At 42.4% G+C, this 19,580-nt stretch overlaps 1 protein-coding gene across 1 annotated transcript in view; it reads left to right on the plus strand.

The window, feature by feature from the left end:
• Window positions 1–32: 32 nt before the first annotated feature.
• Window positions 33–19,580, plus strand: part of CHL1 (cell adhesion molecule L1 like) — a 108,223-nt gene continuing 88,675 nt past the window's right edge. Inside the window, exon 1 of the mRNA XM_010718741.3 lies at window positions 33–54. The gene's annotated coding sequence lies outside the window, so the exon portion shown is untranslated. The remainder of the gene's footprint in view (window positions 55–19,580) is intronic.

Below are 19,580 nucleotides of genomic sequence, written 5' to 3' on the forward strand. Positions count from 1 at the left end.
GGGGCTGCGGAGCTGCTGCTGCTGCAGGACCGGCTGCTGCCTCCTCTGCCCGAGGTAACGGCGGGGGCTGTGAGTGGGGGTCCGGCTCAGAGCTTCGGGGGTGCCCTGGGAGCGGGGTGCCTCTCTCTGCTTTTTCACCGCAACCTCTTTGAATTTCACGTTAATCTTTCTCCCTCTCCTTGTAACGTAGCCGCTCCCGAGCGCTCCGCCCTGGGAGGCAACGAGGAACCGCGCAGGGCTCGGCGGTGCGGAGGAGCCGGCAGGTGCCCGCGGCTCCTCAGGGCTGCCTTCCCCGCAGGTCTCTGCCGAGCGGCCGCTGCACCGGGAAAGTTTGCGGCGGGTGCGGGGCGCGGTGCGGAGCCCCGGGGGGAGAGAAGGACGGGGGTGGTGATGGTGGTGATGATGGTAATGCCGCTCCTCGCTCTGGTGCTGGGTTAGGGGGATTCAAGTTTGCGAGCCCGGATGCCGGTCATTTGTGACAAATAGTTGTTGCTTGGTTTATTGTTATTATGATATATTTTATTTTCCCCTGATGATTTTGGAGAGTATCTGATTGTCATTATTATTATTTTTTTCCCAAATAATTGCAGATTCAGGTGCGTGTGGCTCTTTTTTATTTTCCCTTTTCTGGGGGAGTGGTGTGACTGCTGTAGAGCTGCACGATGCCCTGATCCTCGGTGTGCTGTACCGGCTGCAGTTACGTACAATGAGCCGTTTCTGGGAGCATCGGGGTCTCAGCTAGGTTCAGGTTTTCATCGTACTGAGAGATGTTGCCTTCTGCATGCCTTCCAGCAGTCGGGTGCAGCGAGGGGAAATAGCCATCACTCACACAACTAACGTTACTCTTCTTATTTTGGGGCTGAAAGGAGTTAGGCTGATGTGTTGAATAACATTCAGATGTTCAACTCAACAGATAGAAAGCAAGCATTTTTATTCTCAGTTCTGGATGGAAACAGTGTTGCTTGAAGCACATTTTTGAGAATTTCAGTGCGACTTGACAGGTAGTATTTTTGTGTCTGTCAAGGGTTTATTTGGTGTGTCTGAGTTAAACACATGTTGTGCAGCTCTCACAAATACTAATCCATACACAACAAACAGAAAATATTATGATGTGGTTAAAAATCTGTGAAAAGGAGATTGGTGGGGGGGGGGGAAGCCTGCACCTGACTATGAATGTGGTTTATTCTTTCATTGCCATACGTGAATGGAAGCGGCATTGCCGTGTTGGAGCTGGGCATGTGGGCCTTCACCCACTGCTCTCATGGGCTCTTAGTGGTGTGGGGGATCTGTGTGACTGTTACTGTGTTAATACTTTGCTGTTGCTTCAAAGTAATGGGTTTTCTTTGTCTTTCAAAACAAACAAACCCTCTCCCAAGGTCTGTAAGAAAACAGAGGGTTCTTGCTAGCCATTTTCCATGGTCCTTAGGCCATGGCCCTGCTGGCAGCAGAGTTTGGCTTACAGAAGAGCACAAGACCAATCTGTGTTACACAGAAATGAGATGCAAATGATAACGTACCGGGGTTTGTAGGTTCCTTCAGGGGTGTGGAGTATGACATAGTATGCACTGAAGTGGCATTAAATGTCTTTAGTCAAACAGGGTGCAGCAATCCAGGAGTTGCAGAAGTTTTGCCCTAAGTTTTGAAAGCAATTCCTTCTTTAAAATGGGGCTATTTATTATTGTCTTTATCAAAAGAGGGATAAAATGAATTCTGAATGTGTGGCTGAAATAAAGAGGCTGTTCTTCTCTTATATACGTCTTTATACGTCTTCATTACATTTAACTCATTCTCAGTGTAAATGAATGTAATTACTATGGACGTTTAGTGTGTGTTGCTTCATTAATTAAACGCAGTGAATCAAAGCATAATACTCCATTTCTCTACTCCGAGAAGTACAGTAGATAAGCCTTCCTTTAAATGAAGGACCATATTATTCACAACATTTACGTTTACCGCGGGTGGCTTGGGTTGGAGCCATCTTGTTTGCCAATAAAAATGTACTTTATTGGTTGTTTGGAAGGAAAAAGGAAAGCAGGTGCATTGTGTGAAATGATGTGGTGGACAGTGGCAGCTGAGATGAGGGAGGATCCTCCAGTTTCCCCAGTGGGAGAGGCCAGGGACTACTTTAAACACTACTAATTAGTACAGTTTATCTTGCATGCTTTATTTTACAATGCTGCAGTTAGTTAATTATAGCCTTTCCCATTAGCAGTGTGCTAAGAATAATGAATTAACATATCACTCAGATCAAAAGAAGATCTACAAAGTTTATCTTCCAAGAAAGAAAGTGTCGTTGTGAGGCAGGAAGTCCCCGTGGCTTTCCCAAGGCACGCAGTTGTTGGAATTCCTTCGCTGGCGCTGCGATGCCTGATGAATGACTTGAATTGATCCCAAACAAGTGACACTGGAACTGCTGGTTGCTTAGCAACTCCCCAAGATGCCACAATTTCTTTTGGTATATTTGTCCAGCAAAGTAGAAATTCTGTTTTGTTAAAGATTTTTTTTTTCTTTTTTTTTTTCCTGCCAGCACAAAGCTGACCTTATAATAGCCTCAGATTATGTATGACGAAAAATGATGCATCAGTGCCGAGCCTGGCCAGCAGCATGGGTATGAAAAAAAGAGCAGAAATCTTACTTGTAAACCATATTCTAGTGTTAATGTGCTCAGTGTTTTATAACAAGTTTCAATTGTCCTTTCTCAGTCAGGCTTCTATTCGGGGGGGAAAAAATCCGCTAGTGGGAGAAGCAAGTCTAACAAAGATGCTCCTCTACCAAATGCTTTTTGAACTGTTCCTGTCATGCTGTCTTGAGATGTGAGATCCTGCGAGGTCTTGTGGAGTCACACCGTGCTGCATTATGAGGAAATGAAATGCGACATGGCACATGGGGTCTGGTCGTTGTCTGCCTGGTGTTGGGGCAGCCTGGCATGTCCTGCAGCCCCTGTGTCTGGAGATGTCTGCCAGGTTGTCATTGCAGAAGAAATTGGTTGCTTATCTTATTTTGTATGAGGAAATAACAGATCTAGCGCTCAAAGGGCAAAAGGAAGATAGAATTATTGCTGTCGTATACACCCAAGATACCAATGCTGGCTCTACCTATCTTCTCTCAACCTTCTCACAGTTCGTAAATGCTGAATCCTGCTTTTATTTCAGTGTTTATTGGCACCTTTGTGTCGATTGCTACTGGAGTCTTAGCTATGGAGTGCATCTCGTGAGGGGAGCTTTTCAGCTGTCCCTTTGGTTGGCATTACAGGGTGACTGCACAAACCAGATTCCTTTTAGGTGAATCCAAGTCAGAGTATCAGTTTACTTTGTGCAGGCCTGCTACTGATGGGTTTTTCATTTGTGGCCTCCTGACTAGAGCTAGAGCAAAGCCTTTGCACTGTGTGCAGGTGGATTTGGGGTTCTCAGTGTGGTTCTTCTATATATGCCTGCTCTGTTGAGCTCTGCTGCTTGCTAATATAGACATGTCTTTTTCCATCAAAATGGTAACTAAGAAAAAGTATTCCAGGGCTAGGAGAATTGCGGGCTATCATGGCATTTATTTTCTCATTGGCATTCTGCAAGATTTCTTCGTCCCTCTTGGTGAGAAAAAAGAATCCAGGGATTTTTCTTCTTTCCTAGATGAAGACCTTGGGTCCTGCATGATTTACTGGCTTGCTGGGCTGGGAGGGGTTGTACAGCATTGCAGTTAGTAACTGCCGCCATGTGTGGAGCACAGTGAACCAAAACTCAACTCACCGTTTGCCCTCTGTGTTAGGCTAAGATTGCTACCACTCATAAGCTGTGTACTGGTAGGCTGGGTCCTGTGTTCATCTTGCTCCCACATGTCCCTCTGAATTCCTGGGGAATGAGTCAATCTGAATCCTTTAGAACAAGCTGGCTATTTATTACCTTCCGCAGCAAGAAATAAACGTTCCAGTAAGAAATAAACATCACAAAGGCTGGAGATCTGTGAATATGTAAGAGTGTTCCTACTTTGCAGGGAACAAATCTATGGCTGTGGTGAAGAGGGTGAGAAAAATAGTAGATTTCTTTGCTGAGTAAGCTGGCGTGTATTTCCGTGTTTCTCTTATTTTTGGTTGTGGAGTAGATGCCATACTCCATGGGTGTCCATACAATATAGAGGAATACATCCAACTCATCATCAAGAGCCAGTGGTTAACAGATTGTCATCTCCAGGAAGAGCGGTGAATGCCAAAAGGAAAGCACTTCTGTGTGCTTTATTGAGGAATTAGTATTAGTCCCAGTAACTAGAGGTTTATTAGCACGATTTTGGGCACGCTTTTAGCCAGAGAAGATAGTTTTATGTATCTGAAGATGTCCTGTATGAGTCTTCCTAATATTTCTTGTTGTTACTTGTGGTGTTAGATTTGTCCAGATTTATGTACATCGTCCTGTTGTGTGTCAAAATCAATGCCCCAAACTCAAGTTGTTTCTTTTCTTGTTGTTTTTTTTTTTTTCCCCTTCTCTGAATTAATGTCCTTGTATCTGTCTTATACATTGATTTCTATAAATACATTTGCATATCCAAATGTTGATCAATGTGCTCTATAAACAGATAAGGGCAGGCAGAGATATTTGGGATGCTTGGTGCCTCTGTTTTATACTGCTGTCAGATCCCAGCACCCTTTATGGAATGCACTGTGCTATTTTCTGAGTTGCATTCCTCTTAGCAGATGTTTCCTTCTTCCTTCATTACACCTGGATGTATGAAACTCCACAAAGTGCAGATGGAAAACAGTTTATCATAAAAATTAGTATTTGTAATATTGTTACAGCTGAACTACTGCTAGTTGCTGGGAGTGTGAGCTCCAGCACCTGCTCGGTTTAAGGAGGACAAGATTTATGTTACACTCTCCATAAAGCTTTTTAAGTATTCATATTTTCTTTTGACCATTGCTAGCCCTCTCGTTTTTCCACTTATGGAGAAAATTGCCAATTTTTCTTTTCAAGCAGTTTTTTTCCTTTTGCTGAATCAGCGATCAGATGGGATGAAAGTGGAGGTGTGGTGGGGATGGACTTGGGTTAGAAGTGATGAGGACACTGGGGAGAACAGGACTTGGTGGGAACAGGCCTGTCTGCCTCGGAACAGCCCCATGCTGCATTCCCAACAGGCAGCCTACACACAGCAGATTTAGCTCTGATGAGAAAACAAAGCTCCAAGTAGTGCGTCCATCCTGTCCTCTGAGCTTATGGTGATGAAGGAAGTGGGGAATCGTAGAATAACTTGAGTTGGAAGGGTCTCACAAGGATCACTGAGTCCAACTCTCAGCTCCACACAGCACCACAGAAAGTGGTCTGAAAGTGTGGTCCAAACACTTTCTGAACTCTGGCCAGCTTGGTGCTGTGAGGAAGCTGTGCACTGCAATGAAGCTTATAGATGAGATGAACCTGAGTGAAGGGCACCTGTAATGGTGGGAGCTGCACTACTGAATAGAAGTTTTAACTATTATCAAATAGTACGACACAAGATTGCGCCTTCGAAGAAGCATGTCTAAAGATTTGAGTGTGTCCTCTCGCCCTTCAGTGTAGCCTGGTCAGTAAGATGGCTTCACTGCCTTTAAAAATCTCTTTTTGATTGTCTCTGTTTAATGGGATCCCCCAGAGGTGATGTTGAAGGCTGGTGGTCACCTTTCAGGCCGGCATCCCGGATGAAATCAATTCTTTAGGTAGTAGCCTTCTGAGAGGAAGGAGGAAAATTGGACAAATCCATCTTTCAGTCTGCATCTTCTTTGCCAGCTTTCTGCATGTGCCATGGCCAAGTTGTGTCAGCCTCAGTGTTTGGCTGGTGGCTGTGGTTGCTGTGCAGGAGAGGAGAGGGCTGCCTTCAAGGGGAGCATCCCTGCAGCTTCGTGGGTTATATGAAAGATGCATCAGTCTTCTGCCCTGTGTATTAAAACCAACGGAAGACTACAACAGCATTTGGTAAATAATGGCTGGTGCCTTTGCGCAAGCCCCAGTGTTTGAAATAAAATTAGTCTTGATGAAAAATTGCTCTACTTATAGGAAAAATAAAATTACTTTTCCAGGGCAGAATTATTTTTTCCTTGGAAAATAGCTTAACAGTGCTTTCAACTAACAGTAGTGATTAACTCATTGGCTTTTATTTATATGCAGGTGGTTTTTTGTGTGTGTGTGTTTGTTTTTTAATTTACTGAAATTAGAGAATCAATAATAAAGGATCATCTGTAGATTTTGAAATATCTGCAAAGTCATTCTCACACCCATCATAGTCTGCCTTTACTAACTGAGCTATTGGTATTTGTACCTATGGAAGACTTTATTTTATTTTTCATAAGAAATAATAACCTCACTACGCTGGCGTGACTTTAGGGATTAATATTGCACACAGAAACCAGTGGTGAAGTCACGGCGCCGCTGAAATAGATGGTCAAACTCGCTCTGACCTCTGCAGAGTCAGGTTTTTGTCCCAAGAGTGATGAAAATCTAATTTACAACCTAACCAGTTGGAGAAATAGGCGTAATGGCTCAGATCCGTGACTGATACAAACGGCGGTGGTTGGGCTGGCTGATTGAGTTATGCTGGCTCCCACCATCTGGGCTTCTGTAGGACAGGGTCAGGCTGTGTGCGTGGGCAAACAAGCATGTGACAAACTTCTCTGCAGCATCTCCTATCGAGCGGCATGTTCTCGTCTCTTATTTTGACTGGAAACAAAACAGCATGAGACAGCAGTGAATATTCCTGTTTCCCAAGTCATGCAAACTACAGATGTTGTGCTGTAAGCTACAGAGCAGTTGTGATTGAAGGCTATCCCAGGCATACAAAGCAGAGGAATACCTACTGTGTTCCATGTGCAGGGCTGCCATTGAAATACACGCTCAGAATTGACTACCTGCGTGACAAATGCACCACTCCATTACTGGTGGAATGAGGCTGGACAAGGCTGTCACCTAAATCTGGGATTTTCACTCTCTCTGATTCCTGTGTTGGGTTGCAGCATCCCTGATGGTGCTTTTTAGCTAATTCCTGCCCAAAGAGTGCCGACCTGCTGGGAAGCACGCTGAGGGAATTGCTGAGAACTGAGTTCCACAGAGCCCAGTGGTGTAATGAAGGTAAAGTGCAGTAGCTGTGGTGGCACCAAAAGGAACACAGCCCGCCTGGTTGTGCAGCCCTTGAGGAACAGAAGTTTCTCCAACTGACTTCCACGTGTACAGGATCCTACCTCCCTAATTACCCACACATCATCATTGTGAGCCCTTCCTGCTGACAGGCAGCTCTGTACAGTGAAATCTCACCTAATTCCACAGCAGAGCAAGATGAAAATATCATCCTTGGTGCATAAGAAATATGTTTCAGTATTTGTAAAAAAACAAACAAAAACAAAACAACAACAAAAACAGGCAGCAAACAAATCTTATCGTGTGTATCACAAAATGGGGGAAAAAAAATCTGGGATAATCTTAGTATTCAGCAGAGAAGCAGTATTCTCTGTACGAACCTCTTCCGCTATCATCCTCCAAAATGTATGCTAAGCTTGTCTGTGCACAAAGCTCCTTGTAATGGGTCATGGTTTGACCAAATTTTTTATCCTTACATAGTGCTGCTATAGAAAGGAGCAGTGTATTTTGCAGTGTTATTTATATAATGCACTCGCTGAAAAGAGTAACAAATGCAAAGCTTTGAAGCTCAGGCAATGGCAATCCATTTAACCATTTATAGTTTTATGTTTCTTATAATCCCTGAATCCAAATGTCCCTAGAGAGGGAATTGGCCCTTAAAAAATTTTAGACCTTTAAATGAAATGAATTTAAATTCACTCATTTGCATTTTTTCTTTTTTTTTTTACCCCTCTGCCTGAATGAGATATTACCTCAGTAATTGAACTGTAACTTTGCTACAGGTAAATAATGTACGACAGCTTATATTCCAAATGCTTCACTGCTTTAGGGTTGCCCAGTGCTAATCCAGCAATTTGCAGCACACCTTGGAGACGGGACGTGTCCACTCCACTTAGAATCACTGACTGCTGGGCTGAGCTTCATTTAATGCATGGTACTCAGTGTCTTCTGGAGCGGGGACTTGCAGGGATGCTACAGGGTGATGAAATGGGCATCCCTGGGAAAATTAGGGAGATTGACTGAGGTGAGCAGATGGAAGCGATGCTAGGAGAGGTGTGATGGATTAAAGGAATGGCATGTCCATCAGAAGGTCTGTCTTCATGGCCTTTCCTTTCTTGGAAAAGGTAGTGGTGCGTCATACAAGGATGCTGAAATATTTTTGGCTCCGTTAGTAAAGTGAGAAGGGTTATGGACAGCTTTTGCTGGGGTTCCATAGGGCCCCAACACTTCCAAGTGAGCAGACAGTAATGCTGGTTATCTAAGAACTGCACGTGTGAGCTGGGGAGACCTCCTGCTCTGGTGTTGGCTTCTTGTGCATCGTAGTGTGCTGTGGGCACACCAGAGCAGCATGGGTGCAAAGAGAGAAAGCAACATGAGGAAGGAGATGGTTGTCTGGAGAGTTTGGCATCAATCCCCCAAAAAACAGAGGTAAAGTTGATTGGGGGCTGAATGAATATGGTATTTTAGGATAGAATTAACATCAGACTGGAGCTTTCAGCAAAGGGAGCCCATTCCTGGTGAGGTTATGTGATTGCTGGTTACAGGTAACGAAGCAGCTTTGTGGCAGAGTTCTCTAGGTGTTAGATTTGGTATCTACTGACATTTCAGTTTAAAAGAAAAAAAGTTAGCATGTAGTACAATCAGCACTCTGCTTGATGAATAAAGATTTATCCAACGAGTTTGAAATGACATCTGTCCATGAGGATTCTTTTTTGAAATGTGTGCTTCTACTGCAGCTTCACTAGAATGAGAACTGGTCCTGAGTCTGTTTGACGTCTCTATCAGTAGCCTGGACATGGAAATTTAATGACGACTGCCAAAATTGTGGGTAAAGCAATTCTGGGAGTGTGAAAATAATGAGTTATATGAAACAGACTGAGTTGGCAAGGTGTTCCTCCTCCCATCCTCCTAGGAGTATGAACCTTAATGAACATGCTGTGGGGTATATATGTCAGAGGAGTCATCCTGAAAGGATGGGGAAGGGACATAGCAGGCAAGGCAGGGCAGATTGTTTCCCAATGGGATGCTGAGGCTGAAGGATGTTTTGACATAGGATCAGCACTTGTAGGTGTGGTTGTCATCTGAGAGCATGAAAAACTGTGGCCAGTTCTGGTGATAGCAGTTTAAAAAAGGTTGCAAAACTGATAAGTCAAGAAAATAGCCACAGAATTGATTTGAAAAGTGGAGAAAATTCCCCTTAGTGTGAGGTTTGGAGAACTTAATCTGCTTAGCTCATCAAAAAGAGGATTGAGAAGGGACTTGATTATAGGGACAAGTATTTTCGTGGGGAAGCATACCCAGCTTTTTAATCAAGAAGAGGAAAGAATAATAAGAACCAATAGCTGGAAGCTGGAGCCAGGCAATGTCAAACTGGACATTAAATGCATTTTTTTTAATCTGTGATTAAGTACTGGAATGCATAATGGTGTGTTCAGATCGAGGCTGGATATCTTGTGTGATAGGGTCAGTCAAATGCACATTACTGGATAGAATTTGCAGGCAATGGGGAAAAGTACAGAAGGGTTCAAGTGTCTTAAATTCCGTGAGCTTTGAGAAGTCAGTCGTAGGAAGAAGATTAAAAAAAAAAGAGGAAAAAAAAAAGAAGAACGTGTATGGAAAGCATAAAAAGGAGAAGCAGAATCTAATGAAGGAATTTTGTTTGGAGAGAGAGAAAGTGTCTTTTTTTTTTCTGAATTTGAGAGCATATGTCTCAGCAAAGTGAGTTTTGGCACTGAAGCACCTTGAGTGTTGGCAGCGCTGGAGTCATCTGTTACATAGTCAAAACAGCAAATTTGGATTCTCTGCTTTGTTAATGATGATGGAGAAGCCTCCCATTTGCCATTTGGGTGTTTGGCACCGCGGGCTCTCTGTACTGCTGCTCCACAAGCAGGCAGAGCAATCAGCTTCACTTAGAAGTGATGGGGCTGAGGGCTATTTCCCCCTCGAGAGCCATGGCACGTTCACCAGGAGTGAAGGGCATGTCATGGATTGTCTGGGCTCCTCCTTATCAGCAGCAGGCTGTCACTGTGGTCTCGGTTGTCCTTCACTTTATTGACTCAAATGTGACACAAAAATTTTAAAAGGGCTGTGCTTTTGTGCCATTAAAACAAACTTAGGAAATCCAGCAAGGAAGCCTACTGGTCTCTGCTATTTTGGATGCATAGTATCTTTGCATGTATTTGTCCTCATGAAATAGTTTCATGATATCAGCATTTGCATCGTCTTTTTTCCAGGGAAACATACTTTGTTTCAAGTGCTCACAATGCCTGATAACCAGGTAGTCATTAATTCAAATGCCATGCTGTGATTCTTCTATGAGAAAGTGGAATAGTCAACTGAAGATCATGGTCCAGGCATATTTGCTGCTCAAATCTGGATTTTGTCTCTAGATCTACAGTTGTAATGGAAGTGGAGCATGTGCTGTAAGAGCTGTGCATCCCTTTCAATTGTGGGAGCTCTTTAGCGAGGACAGAAAATGGCTTTTTCCTGCAAAGCTGAGAAATGCTGTTTTATGTCCAGTTGAATTTCTACTTGTTTTGCAGTGAGAAATGATTTGCTTAAGATAGTTTATTTGTATGTTGGTTTTGCTTTGCTTTTTATAAGTTCATTGCAAAGTTATTACCTTTGTTGAGCTTTGTTCCTATATTGCTTTTGGATTTGTGAAGAATTTATTCCGAGATCTTTTCAATGAAAATTAGCAACATGTTTCCTTCTCACTCTTTAACAGAAACATAAACTCTTTGTGACCAATTAAGGCTCTGAATTACCTGCAGCTCTGCATAGGTCAACAGTTTCTGCCTCCTGTGGCCATCAGCATTTCCCATAGCCAGCAATATTGAACAGTGGTTTTCTTACTTCTGGGCCAGAACGTGGGCATTTTCTGGACTTTGCTAAAACCTGGTTTATTATGGTAATATCCTCCTTGAAACGAGCAGGATGATTAAAATGTAAGGCACTGTTTTCTTTGGAGAAAAATATCATGCAGGAATGTTCTCGCTACCTGTAATAATCGACTAACTGGGCAGTAATTATTCCAAAATACCGTTGGAAATCTATTGACCTTGACAACCGTTTTCTTTCTCAAATGGACATCTGAATAATTGTCTTTGCCTAAGGATTCCCTAGAAGCTGCTCTCAAATCAGAGCAGCACTTCAGTGTTTAACTCGTGACTTTGTGACATCCATTAGGAACAGAGAGGTAGGAATTACCCTATTCAATCCGATTAAAGATCCAATTAACTTAGAAACCTATCTTGGTGAGTAACTAATACTAGATGACTCAACATCTTGAAGAAAATAGGGGAGGAAAAAACCCACAGAAACCAACCAACCGAAAAAAGAGCTTTCCTACCCCCCTCATGTAAACTCTCATTATAACAATTAAGGAACAGCACAACCCTGAAAAAACTGTTTTCCTCTTACCAAGCACTTAGTGTTTGGCTTCCATCCCAAAACATGAGATCAATAGCCCTTAAATTCTCATCCTGCCTTGTGAAAGTATTATTAACACTTTTAACGTGTAATCACTTTCCTAACCACGATGCCCTCTCCATCAGTAATATTTTGTCAGAGAGTTCACAGTCAATTACTTATTATGATTTTCTTTCCCACTTTAAATTTGCTGTCTCTTAATTCCAATGTGATAATTAAAGTGACTGTTCGACCTTGTTTCGCTTGTTGTCGTGTATACCTGTATATGCCTGTCATATTCATTCCTTGAAATACTTCCTCTGTATGTGAAATACTGCCAATTCCTTTCATTCCTTCTTTAAGAACCCTTTAATATTTTATTTTTGACCCGTTTGGTCTTTTCTATAATGTCTTGGTTGTCCTCTGAATGCAGTTATAGTTAGTGTCAAAGGTAAGAATATATTAGCAGTCCTTCCTGATGTATTCTGTGCACAACTTCCTATCTCAGTTGCACATTCACCACCTTGGCCTGGTGAGGCAATGCTTTATATTGAAGGTTTTTCTCTTTTTCTCTTTATTTATTTTTTTAATAAAATAATCCAATAGAAATGCAATTCTTTTTCAGGCTCCCATAGGCCGGGGGCTATTTGGTGAATTAAACTTCAGTGAAATAAACTGAAACAAATCTATTATTGTTTTGGGAAAGTCATGTTCAGGTCACAGGCCATTTCTAAATACAGGAGCAGTAATTGTCTCCCTGCCTTGATGATTCTTGCCTCCTGCAAGGTCCCTCACAGTTTCCTTGGAAGTGCCCGTTCATTCAGATTGTGCCCTCTGAGTGGATGAAGTGTAGAGGTGATACAGCATATACAGGCACAATAGAGATATATGGACCCAGAGATTTAAATTGGTTGCCACTTAGGTGTGGTTTTGCATGGAATTCTTTAACAGGCATGGCAGTTCTTGGAAAAATAAATGAGTTTGGGAGGCAGTAGGTCTTCAACATATGTGTTTTTACAAACTGTTTTGTGTGATAGGCAATAACTTTAGCCTTGGGCTTTTGAACATGATATTATTCATCTTCCTGGAAAGTAGTTGGAGTGCTGGCAGCATCTGATGAGCAAGGAAAACAAACAAAAACGAAGCAGTTCAATATGGAGGGTACCAGGCTATAGTTTCATTCTAGAGATGTGAATTATGAAATTTGAAATTACCCATCTACAGTGTGTTTGCATGAACTTAAGTATGAATATACGGCTACTAGTTCGTATCGTTGTCATGTGCTGGCATATGGGGAATGCCAGAAAGCTCATCTACTAATGATTTCTGGTTCTAATATTTCACGTCCGTGTCTCTCTGCAGTTATGGAGAAGTGATTCAGTTTTCCTCTGTTTTGGGGCATCACTTTTATTTGGGGGTTCCTCCCTGCAGATTACATTTTCGGTGTATTTGGCTGCAGGAACTTGTTGTGGCAGATGTTATGACTCGGAGCAGATGAGAAGATTCAGACTGCTATCTTTTTTTTTGCCTTTTTTTTTTTTTGCCTTTTTTCATAAGTGACTTGCCCCCAGGCATGTTTTGACAGGGGAGATATCATTTCAAATTAGAATGTGAACGTGGAGGCTTTCCAAAGCTACAAATTGCAGAGATTTCTCAGCATGGCTCAAAGAGAAGAGAAAAAAAGTATAGCGCTTGCTGATGGCTTTCTGTGGCGGGGGGTATCGCTGTGTGTAGCTCTGATGGTTAACACCGTACTTAATGGTTTTGTTACAGAGTTGGACACAAGAGGCAGTGTCCACGAGGGAGCTGCCTTCATTTCCTTCTTTTAACAACTATTTTCTCTGACACATTTGCTGCTTTGACCACTTTTGTTTTTTGTTTTTTTTTCTTAATTCGTGTTGCAGATAAAGTGGAAATGGAAGGAATACAGAAATATTTGTTTTGATCGAGAAATGTAGGGAAAAAGAGGGTAAAAATAACGTGAAACAGAAGAGCAACGTGAACATTATGTGAGACAACAAACTCATGAAAAAAGTATGGAATGAGTATGGGCTAGAATGGGCAAAGGATTTGCAGCATATCAGTGCATCCCTGCAGAAGCCCATGGAAGCTATAGAGGAAAGTTGCTGTTTCAAGAAAGCAAATCTGGGGATTGTTCCAATGTTTATTGTATAGGGAGAGAGGGAAGGAGGCAGAGTGTTTGTGAAGAAAAAACAGAAGTGTGTTAGGTGGGTCAAGGTACATGCACTGGTACTTGGTGAAAATAAAACACTGCCTCTTAAGCATCAGTAAGGCCAGCTTAACAGAGGTGTTTTCATCAACCCAAAGACACACAAGGTATCTGCTCTGCTTTTCTTTGTATATACCCTCTGAGATCTTTGACCATGAGCTGGTTCCCTGGCTTCTCACTATCTTGTGAGATGTACAGTTTGTGCCAAAGCCTGTCTGTTCCTCCCCCTTCTAATAAGAAGTGAAAAACAAAGATTGGAAGATGACAGTGGAAGAGCTGAAGAGAATCTGTCATTGATTAACCAAGGAAAGCAACAGTCACTGTTGTGCATTACAAATCATATTGTCAGCACGTAGGCGAGCATCTCGCTGCCTTCAGCTAGGGCTGGGATTGGGATCAGTGATTAAAAATCTCATTTCCCATACTAGTCTTAAATGGTCAGGTGAATCTGCACCATCAGTGAGCTAGCGATACTTTTAAGATGACAAATAATTTGGTCTGAAAGCAGGCAGTCCAGAGGATGCTCGCTGCTGAAGACTGCCGGAGGACTTTGCAGCAAGATGATTGCTTTTCTTCTTTAGAAAGGGGAGAGGTGCAGTGAAGAGAGGAATTCTTTGTAACTGTGTTTTTGCCCTATTTCGGAAAAAATATAGAGGGAGCATCTACGGTTCTGAATAGCATCCTGTGAGCTATTGATGTTCTGTGATGTGTCTGTCTTTTGAAGAGATCTTAATACTCCTTAACACTCCAGGTCTTTCTGGCAGTTTAAAGTTTTTCCTGAGAACTTTCTTTTTTGTTTTGTTTTAATTGAAAGAAACCCTCATTCCTTGCCTAAGTCTCCAGATTTAGGAATCACAGTGAAGGTTTGGGGGCAGATGTGCATTGCTTGAAGCTGGCACCCTTTGAGCAGGTATTTGCTCTCTGAGTATATTATCTGTCTTCTCTGAGTTTCTTTCATTCTTCCCACTTTTCTTTTTCAGCTTTTCTTCCAGCTTTTGACTTGTGTTTCTTCTCTGCTTTCTCTCTCCAGTTTTTCTCATCCAGTGACTACCTTCTTTGTTTTAATTTTGTCTCTTCTTAATGTCGGCGTTTCCTCTTTTCTTAACATAACCTATGACTACCAAAAATAATGACCAGGTGCCAACCATGAGAGATGCTGGGTAGCACGGAGTGAGCTTTGCTTGTCCAACTGTTCCCTGCTCCCTCCCCACCATAGCTGGGCATCTTCCCAACATGGGAGCACCAGCAGCTCTACTCATTGGGTTGCAATGTGTGTAAGGCTGTGGCTTAAGGGGCTTTCCAGTGCTAGAGCTCAGGGCAGGTGTTGCTGGGTGTGGAGCATTCCCACAGCTTCTGGGACAATCCTGAATGCTATTTTGGCATTAACACCACGTCAGTAAAGGATCAAGGGCCACCTTTATGAGTGGGATCAGTTAAATCATGCTTCTCTGGATGGCCTCCTGGAAATTGGTGGCAGACCTGAGCTGATTTATATGCAGTCAAAGTGTGTTCCTGTGTCTTTGCTGCCTTAGCCCCCAAGGTCTATAGATCACTGCAGCCCCTTTAGGGATATGCAGACATTTCCTTCCTTTTTATTGCCGTGTTTGCGAGGTTTATCCTTCTTTGCTGAGATACAGCATAGGAAAGAACGAACTCTGATAGGTTTAACCTGTAATAAGTCTGATGTCCTCGGGGAAAACTGAGATTAAAGAGCCAAAATTCTCTGGGAGATTGTCACTTGGCTAATGATGATAGTTGCCTATGGCAGTTAGGGATGATATGGCTGATACTTAGCAGGGGTTGTGAACCAATTAGTCTGCTCAACAAAATACTTGGTCCACTGGGTGCAAATGTTAAGAATATTTATAGGGCTGGCGATGGAGTCAGCTAATCAAAACTGGAGAAAGCTACTTAAGAGACTGTCCTAGGCTCTCCAGAAGCCTCGAGATTACAAAGCTGACGGATAAACAAATGTTTGCCAATGTAAATATTAGGCCTGAAAGATTGTATTTGAGCTCTTTTTCAGTTTCCTAGTTTTGTGAAATCAATTAGGGATGTCTGAAACATGCACAAGTCAGCTGCCCTTTGAGGAGCTGACTGCAGCTGTGGCTTTCCATAGGTGAGCTCCTCTAGGTTGGTTCCTCCATCCAGACCCAGTGCTTGTGGTTTGTCTCAGCCAGGGGCCTTAATGGCAGATGGTGTCACCCAAGCTGGCCCAGGTTAGATGGCAGCACCACAATAACACAGCAGATATAGCATATTGGTTCACATTCATTTATTGCTGGATCTGTATTGCCACTAACTCTTTAACCTATTAACTTGAAGTACGAAACTATTGCAAATCAATATTGGTATCGTAATTCTGTTACACTACCAATGTCCACTCCAAGCTCTACAAAATACATTTACTTATATAAAAACTGAAATGTTAATAAAAGTTAGTTTGCAAACTGGTGTAATCATGACCTGATTATTTTTTCAAAAATGCATTTTTTCACCCTCCTGTACCAAAGCTGTCTTTGTGGTGCTGCCATTCTGGCTGCAAGTGGTTCTGAGTGTGGTGGATTTTTATATGCAGATGTTATTTCTGATGAATCTAAAATACTGAAAATGGTTTCCTGTTGTTTTTTTTGTTGTTGTTGTTGTTTTTTAAAATCCTAAGAAGCACAATGATTATTGGTACTGATAATTGTGTTAATAGCTTTCTTGTTCAAATGCATTCTGAGGTGCAACATACTGGCAGCTGAATGGGATAAAAACGGTCTTTCTAGGAGGAAGATCCAACTCCATGGAGACTCTCCAGGGATCTCATTAAAGCACCCTTTCTTAATATAGCATACTGCAACACCAGCTATCAGGATCCCTGCAGTGTGGTTTCCTGATAGGTTAGTTTACACAGAATTAATTGTCTAATTTTGCAAGCAACCTGTGCAGTGTGCATTAGATTTTTATTTCTTTATTTGTAATCTCGAATCTTACTCTCCTGGATTCTGCTTCTGATTCAAAAGTAGTTTTTTACATTCTGTCTTTGCTTGTAGCATTTTATCATAGCACATATTGCATAGCAAGTATTGTGTATTTCTCGGTGTGTCCTTCCAAATACAAGAAATACTGTTAATTTAACCTTTTTTAAAAATTATTTTTTGGGGGGAGGTGGGCACAAAGCATTGTTCTTGAATACCAGAACTAAAATTGCTATCAGAAAAGCAAACTCACATGTTTTTTTTTGAGGTGCTTACAGTTTTAGCTCTGGAAACTCAACCAGAGTGAGGGCAGTGGATTTCCTCAGGTGAGTGCTCTGTGGCACAGGAGAGCAGAAGGAACAGGAGCCTGCCTGGAACAAACGACTGGCAAGCTGCACCCACTTGATGCAGAAGCATCCAGAAATGTGTATTAGTGAAGTCTGGCTGAGAATTTGGCTTGAGCAGGATTTAAATTGTATCCAAGCCTTCCTTTTTAAAGTCAGGTTCTTGAAATATGATTTGCATGCAAATGGTAGGCTTCCATCCCATTGCCAACATCATTTAGCTGCATGAGAAAGATGGAGCAATGCAGAATATTCTCCAGCTTGGTTTGGACAGGATGGCTGCTAAAACCACTGCTGGTCTCAGCCATCTGCTAAATGCTGCCTTCCAGCTCGGCTTGTCCTTGCTGCTGCCCTCAGGAGATGGCTGTCCTTCCTGTACCTGCTCAGGCTGATGCAGGTGGGAAGGAGATAGATGATAGGCTTCTGTTGTTCCCTCCTCCTGGACCTGGCTGTGTTCCTGCAGCCTGCTGATACACTTACCTTGAGGATGGGCTTTGCTCTGTGCAGGCTATCACAAAATGCAAACAGCTGTGCTGAATCTGTTGCCCATCTACAGGATACGGTATGGTTCCAGCCTACCAAATGAATGTCTCCATCACAGCATCAGAGCACAGCTGCTCTCAGCACATTGCATGCACTCAGCTTGACCTGACAAGAGGCTGTTCTCTGTCTGTAGGTGCCGGAAATCCGAATGTTGCACTCCCTTGAGATGGGGATTTGATGGTGTGCAGGGCTTGAGTGCTGTGTCCCATCCTGGCACTGCTGGTAATATGGAGGTTGTTCTGGTGTCAGTTCTTATCTCAGAGTGTTGACATCATATTACTAAGCAGCGCTTAAACAGCTCTCTCCATTAAAGGATGAATTCCTGACACAATTGAAGTCAATGGGGCTTTTGTCACTGACTTCAATAGGTCTCAGCTTCCACCTCATGACTCCTTGGGAAGAATAATAAATGGCTGCTGAAAATGCAACTGCCACTGACATTCAGTGGGAAAGTATAATTAGCAGTCAGTCATGGAACTGCCATCCCAGTAGTCTGATGAATAATAGAACTGAGTGCAAGTGAGATGTCGCCTTCCAAGTGGGTAAAATGATTTTTAGCAGATTAGCATGAGTGTAGGCAGCCAAGAAATATGGCATGAGAACCAAGTGTGAGATGAGTTCTAGACAGTAGGCATCAACTTTTCAGTCTGTCTGGTTTCCGACATGTACCGCACAGTTTTATGTAAACACTGCAGCAGGAAGATGTTGGGTATCAAGAAGACAAAATCTTGTTACAAGACCTTCTTGTTGTTATTGAGTTGGAATTAGTGTTTTTAAAAGAGCTTGGGAGAGATTTCAATAAACGTCTCTTCTCCATTTTTGCATCTTGTCAAAAATCCCTTTGGAGGAGGCTGGAAGATGGCTTGGGCTCTGTGGTGAGGATGGAGATACAAGGGTGAAGGTTTTGTGGACTTCTGAGGAAACACTTGCTTGGAAACCCTTATTTCCAGCAGTTTATCAGCTGATACAGCGGACAAAAATAGGTGCTGAATTCATAGATCTCCCCTTGAGCACAGCGAACAATTAAAGCAAGAAGAAAGCAAACCCAAAGTAGTTTTAATCACTGGTTTCAATCTGCAGTTGGTCTTAGCACTGCATGCAGCTTTGTGAGAGCATAAAGATAGCACTGTAACACCATGGCTTTTAACTCTGCTGTTTATGCATTGTGATTGGCAAAGCTATTGACTTCGTATTCTTTCATGTTCTTTATGTTCCTTTCTGTTTTGATGTTATCATGCAGTCATCTTAGCTACGTATTAAACAAGAGACTACTTCAATATAGAATGATCAAAGGGGTGAGGGAACACAGGGTCATAAAGAATATATGGAGAGCTCTGGGAGGGTGATAAGTTGAATTTAAAGGCTTTTTCAAGCTGCTTAATTCCTGCTTCGATTTCTGATGCCATCAATAAGTAACAGTCCTATTCCTTAAATCTTTTACCAAGGGTTGACTGGTAGAATCTTGGTTTTACATGGGCTTTAGAGAGTCAAAGGCCACCCTGAAGGTCAAGCCTTAGGAGATTTCCTCTAAGGGCTCATTGATTCTACTGGATTTGGACTTGAAAAAAGACTGCTCCTTCCTCGATCTGTGGCTTGGATACAAGTGGCTCAGTGTGTGCCAGCACAGAAGGCAGGAGTAAGAGTGTAAATGCAGGAAAAAATAGAGGAAGATGCTGTGGGGCAGACAGACAGTGATTTCAGTCTCTCGCTTGTACAGTTCAGACTAGAGACATTATTAGCTACTGGCCCATGAAAAAAAGAAAGTATTATTTTATTGCTTTCAGAAATGGTCTGTATTAACAGTGAAATTGGGCAGAATAAAGATTTATGGTCACATCCTCAGCTTGAGTAAACAGGCAGAGGAGCTCTGCTTGTAATGGGGATGGAACGATTCAATGCAGCTGAGAATTCAGGCTATAAATACTGGGGCTCTGGTTTTTTTATACATTTGTAAATGACTGCATGGTTATTGTGAGTAGATGCATATGCAAGTAACTAACATTATTTT

Source organism: Meleagris gallopavo, chromosome 14 (genome assembly GCF_000146605.3).
Source record: "Meleagris gallopavo isolate NT-WF06-2002-E0010 breed Aviagen turkey brand Nicholas breeding stock chromosome 14, Turkey_5.1, whole genome shotgun sequence".
NCBI classification, from domain to species: domain Eukaryota; kingdom Metazoa; phylum Chordata; class Aves; order Galliformes; family Phasianidae; genus Meleagris; species Meleagris gallopavo.